Raw genomic sequence first — 6,350 nt, 5'->3', positions numbered from 1 at the left:
TGGGCCAATACGAACCAATATGAAGTCCACTGGTCATCAGAATCTGATGAATTGCTAATTACTAATTAATAATAATAACCCAGAACAGGTTGTATATTTATATACGTATATATAAATTAGCGTGGTCGTTAATTTCGATTTTGAGGAGCGAAGTATAGAAATAAGTTTGAAATGTCAAAAAAAAAAGAAATGCCCTAATTATTTCAGATTTTTTACTTAAGAATAACAGGTGCCGCACAGGGTCTCGAGATTTGTATTGAAATAACATTGTTATTGTTTATTTTCCAATAATTGTTTTATTACAACGGCTAATTAACTGCAAACAAAATTTCAGCTATAAAGAGCTGTCGGGAATTGGTGCTGGTACAAACGAGAATGTAGATAAAATACAATCCAATTAATTTTCAATTTATACAAGCCTGAAGCCACCTATATAACGAAAGAAATAAAAAACAATTCATATTGTATGTTAATTATAGATTTCAGTAGAAATAAACTAATATCGATGGTAGGGTTTTTGTTTTATTTTTAATTTTTAGTGACATTTTTGTTTAACTTTACTATATACACTGCTCTTGAGTGTAATACCTATGTGAAAACCTTTAATAGAGAGCCTTGCAAACATTCTCCTTTATCATAAGTATATTATCATAAAATAGCTAAATAACTAAATTTGTCGGAGCTGATTTTTTCCCCTTGTTTCTTTTTTTTTAATTTGACGTGCGATCCCTTAAACGGGTGTCCGTCAATACATTTTTTTTATCATGTGTTGGAAAAGTTACACCGAGCTCAAATGTAAAAATATCATTTTTTTTTTATTAAGTATTGCTTATCGACTTCTCGCCTTGACGAAACAACATTTTTTTTCTTGCGTTAACTCGAAAACACATTTTTTTTTTACTTTAGAAAAACACTTGTGTGGTTTGATGTGACCTTCCATTTCCACTGTTTACATAAACGAACCAAACCGTTTATAAAAAAAAAAAAAATTATACACGTTCAAAACGCTGTAAACACTATTTAGATAATACTCACATTGGGCCTGCGTTAGAATAATGTGCACCCAACATCGACAAATACAGGATTTTAAAAATGTCATGCCCCACCTGACTCATTGGCGATTTTCTAAAATTATGAAAAATTACCATTATATACATAAAATTACCATTTATGGTTTTTATCATACAATGATATTTTAAGGTTATTGTAATTTTTTCTCCCTTATAATTTTTGCAATATCTTACAGTAAACCTGTATAGTTAGATATATCGAACTTTAAAGTTTATAACCTCAATCAAAAGAGCCGAAGCCTTTTGAAATTTCTTTTAAAAAATTAGATTTCTACATTAACTGTATTGAATTTCAACGACTAAAGGCAAATACTCCAAGGTACTATTGGATAAAATTAGAAGGAATACATGGTATTTAATCCCCTAACGAATTTAAAAAGGGTATGGACTACAATGATTTAGAATATTTAAGCGAGAATTAGGAAGATAAAAATAGCCGGCCAAGGAAGGAGGTTAACAAAGAAGTTGTTAATACTACACGAAGTGGTAGGGTAGTAAAGAACCAGAGAAATGGAACCTTGAAAATTTATTAGTTTAATAATTTTGTCATTGTAGGTATTAAACGTGTCCATTAAATGTTTGTATACATAATTAAAGATATTATTTTGTTTATATAGTTAGTAAGTAGAGCATAGTTGTAAAACTAATAATCTTTATAATGTTGTATCTAAAGAAAAACATTTTTAGTAATACTGATTTACTGACTATTTTCATTTTAATTTGTTGTATTTCACTTTGTTCGTATTTAATTTTGATAATATTAATAAATGTATAGTCAAGAATAAAGATAACTTAAAATTTATACATTTTGTTATAAATATAAACAATGAACCCGTCGACTGCATTTCAGTAGACATAAAGTAAGAATAATAAATGGACGAATCAGACGTAGAAACGAGTTATTGGAATAGACTAGATAATAAACAAACAAATCTATCTATCTAATTTATCTGACCACAATTTGTGTCGTTCCGCCCGAGTCAAGGATCGTGGAGTTACCTTTGACCCCAAACTGTTGTTTAATCTTAATATTCTAGCAAAATTAAAAATTAAAAAACGCTTGTCTTAATTATCACTAGACTCTTTTTACTTTAAAACGGTATATCCACCTCTATTATTCGTACCCATCATTATAAAAAAGACACCACTAACAGTCTGGAAAATGTCTTTTATCTTAATTAGTGCATTATTTTTCGTACCTAATTTTTTTAGGCAGAGCTACAGCGGGAGGAATCAAACTTTTAACTGGTCAAAAATTATAAAAAAAAAAAAAAACTATCGTAATGACATTGTTTGGCACTTATCTGACGATGATAAACATATCACAATATACAACAATTATTGAGTACTGATATATATATATATATAGTATATTTACAGGGTGTTCAAAAAGTTCGAAAACGGTCAATATTTAGAGCCGTTATTAATTGTTTTCAAATTTTGACTTTTGCATTTTGAAACGGATTTTAGATTATCAGAATCAACTATCAAATTATTGCAAAACTCAAAGTATAGCTAATGTGTATAAAAATATTTGCAATTTTAGGTCAGTTATAATTTAAAATGTATATTATGTGTAAAAACATGCACTATTTTGTGGTTTTTAAAAATTTAATATTCTATTGGAAAAACTACGTTTAATTCAGTGTAAGAACCATACAATAACAAATTTTAAAGAATTGCACCTGTAAGTTATTTAAAACAAATAAAAGATTGTTTATATATTATTCTTTTTCAAATTTGCGATTATCATTAACAGAAATGGTCTAACCTACACCATGCGAAACTCAAGTAACAGCAAAAATGCAAAATTATTGCTTACACAAACTGCAAACATTAGTTACTATTAGTATAAATACTTCAGATCAAAAAATAATATTACACTGACTGTGTTCATAATTTTATTTTATTCATATATAATAATATTTATAATATTTTTTGAACTTTTCCTTTAAGGTTTTTATTTATGAATATCTTAGTTCTTACTTGGTTCTATTTTGCCAAAATCTCCAGAGTTTGGTTGCCATAGCAGGCAATATAAAACTGTATCTCCATTGAGGTAGACTTAGGGGTTAAGTTTTTAAATTCACCGCTTCCATGTTAAGTACAATTTTATTAAATCATAAGAAAAAATATCCTAAGACCTTTTATGTTCGAGGATTTATGTACGCGAGGTTAAATAAATCTTGTGATAAAATATTGTTTTTATATCAACAAGTGACAGTGGGGAAATGTTGTCAACTTATGACAAAAATGAGACAGTCTACATTTTTTCGCCTTGAGTTTGTTAATTTAAGATTGTAATATACGTTTTTGTTTTCTAGTGCTTATTGTTTTTTGTTGTTTAATATCCCGTTTTATTCCTTGTACCACCAGGGTGCTGTTGACACTAATTGGTTCTATAGATTTGTATCACATGCCAATAAGAAATAACCACTTTTACCAATTTGTAAAGGTAAATATTATTTGTGACGTATACTTTTTGAGATCTGAACGATAAGAGCAAATAAATCGCCACATTTAAAAAAACAAGTAATTTAGAACATTCTAAACACTGAGGAGTATAAATAAAATAGAGGAAGGAATATTATGGCTTTATTAAGTCAAAGTCTAGATCAATATAACACACTCATTTTATTTAATTCCGTTAGCAACAAACAAATAAAAGTTTTAGATAAGCGTCACACTACGCTTCGCTAGATTCAGCGGTATTTTTAAAAAAGATTAAAATTCCCGGCGTAGGCAGCCCTCGGGTTGTGTTATCAGCAATCGCCGCGACTACTGCTGATGTTTCTGGAATCTGTCTAAATGTCATTGAACTCATATATTGTGCGTTATAATAAGGTGCCTGACGTGATTTTATTTGAGTAGGCCATTTATTTTTATCACTGTTCGTAATAAGTCTTCCCACATCAGCAGCTGGACACCTACTTAACCTCAATTGTTCCCTTACGGTATCCTAAAAAAACAAAAATGGTTAAACATGTTTTTGAATAATTTAGTATTTTATACAAAAATTACTTTTGATGTTTGGCTAGGATCACTATCCCAAGTTGACATGTCTACACCGGTTACGGCTCGATCATTTAACCAACTTACAAAACTGGGGTATGGTTCCGGGTACTATTCATAAGAGAATTTATTTATTATAACAATAATACACGTATACAGGGTGATTTTTCTTATAATGGACCACTAAATATCTCATTGGGTTTAATAAGAAATTAAAATGTCATTTTTTCATATTGTTGTTATACGATGTTATCACAATTTTTCTTAACTTTTTTGTTTTTTCCCCATTTCCAACTTAGTTTTCTTGGCAACAACTTTTGATTTTTGAATGGTAACGTATATGCCTGTTTCACTAACTTATAAAATTTAGAATAATGTACTAAACATTTTGACTGGTCGATAACCAGTTTCAAGTTTAGGGCAGGAGGAAAAATGGTGTGCAGTATTATTTTTATCTGCACTCATTTCCCAACCGCACCTCCCCTTCCATAATAACTTTTAAACCCATATAACTTATACATTTTTAGTACATTATTCTAATTTTAAAAAGATAATGAAATATTTGCGTTACCATATAAGTTTCAAAAGTCGTTATCAAAAAAACTAAGTTGGAAGGGGGGTAAAAACAAAAAAATTGTGGAAAATTTAGATTACATTGTACAAAAACTACATGAAAAAACATTTTAATTTCTTATTAAACCCTATGAGATATTGAGTGGCCTATGAAAAAATATCAGCCTGTGGATTTTCAATTAAACATTTAGTAATGTTATAAGTTAAGCCTCTCAGGGGCTCACCTTATTATGTTAAAAGTTTTCAGGCAATAAATAAGGGTATGTGCTACATACGTATAACGGGACACATATTTAATCTAATAATTATAAACAGATACACGCCAACCGAAGACAAGGGAGATGATATCAAAGAAAACTTCTATGAAGAACTAGACAGGATATGTGATATAACATCTAATCATTGTATTGAAAAAGTTCTGGGAGAATTCAATGCGAAAGTATGAAAGGAGGAGGTTAGACTAGATAATGAAGATAATGATGAGAATGTAGAACATATATGGAAAAAGATAAAAACGGCAGTGATAAATAGTGCAAAGAATTGTCTTGGAATGAGGAAAAATAATAAAAAGAAAAACTGCTTTAATGAAATGTTAAGAAACCGTAGACAGAAGAAATAAACTAAGAGAAATATCATTTAAAACCCGACTAATATAAATTTAGAACGACACACAGCGAGCAAAATAATAATCACAAAACGCTCAGGAAAGAAAAGAGAATGATTGCAAAAATGGAAAATAACAGATACAATTCCAAACAAATCTTTAAGCATGGGACTTTGTAAATTGTATTAACGAAGAAAAAACAAAATTTATGGTGCTTTCCAGGAGAGAAGAAGATATGTTTATGCTGTGGAGAAGGACATTCAGACGGTGGATGTGAATGCGTCTGTTGAGTTAGCATTCAACAGGGAACGGTGGAGAGGCTTGCTTGGGGCAGCTCAGGTCCTTCGTGGACTGTTAAACTGAATAAGAAGAAAGTTATAAGTATGTAATAATTTTAAAATAATATATGTGGGCATATCTTTGAAATTTTATTCAGTGTTAATTTAAAATGTGTTAATCTAGTACCTACTAATTTTTTTATTATGTACTTAAAAAATAAAATAAAAACAATTACTGTTTGTGTCACTGGGACATACTGATCCGTCTGTAACAAAAAAGAAGCCATTATAGTGGTGTTGGTGCATGAGGGACGGATTATATTAGGGGGGGTCAGAGGTCAATAAAAATGTTTACAACTAAAAGCGATATATTTCTTATGATTGTAGGAACTATGAGGATAATTTTAATGAAAGTGTAAATTTCTACTTTTATTGTTTTTCTTTCGTACATTCACAGTTTGAACCTACGAATTTTTGAGAAAATTGCATAATATGTTATAGTCATATTCTAAAATTACTTTTAGTCTATTTTTTAGATCTTAAGCCCTGAAGCTAACTTAATTTATATAACAACACAAATATTTTTTTTCTCTTCTCTAATTTTTCTGTATATTTTAGTTAGTATATTATATTATATTTCAAAATTGTTTAAATATCTGCTTTCACCACAAGCTCAGCTTATAATAGAGAAATAATTTATGTAATTAATATTTTGATGTTTCTGTTCTAATATAGATTTTAAAAGAAGTATAAAAAAAATTGGCGAACAGTGGGGTCAGGGTCTAGTGTGGACAGGGAGATCACAGGTTTACA

General features: G+C 29.3%; 1 long non-coding RNA gene across 1 annotated transcript; it reads right to left on the bottom strand.

The window, feature by feature from the left end:
- Positions 1 to 3,895: 3,895 nt before the first annotated feature.
- Positions 3,896 to 5,802, bottom strand: LOC126841680 (uncharacterized). The gene is made up of 3 exons (XR_007686225.1): positions 5,774 to 5,802; positions 4,092 to 4,193; positions 3,896 to 4,029 (listed from the first exon to the last, which is right to left on the bottom strand). It is a non-coding gene; the product is annotated as an uncharacterized LOC126841680 (long non-coding RNA).
- Positions 5,803 to 6,350: the final 548 nt, after the last annotated feature.

Source organism: Adelges cooleyi, unplaced genomic scaffold, assembly GCF_023614345.1.
Source record: "Adelges cooleyi isolate 19-005CV unplaced genomic scaffold, UGA_ACOO_1.1 ACOO_flye_CR_arks_rails_tigmint_CR_PRNA_402, whole genome shotgun sequence".
NCBI lineage: Eukaryota > Metazoa > Arthropoda > Insecta > Hemiptera > Adelgidae > Adelges > Adelges cooleyi.
The sequence above is the reverse complement of the archived record's forward strand: the minus strand, read 5'-3'. Positions and strand labels throughout refer to the sequence as shown.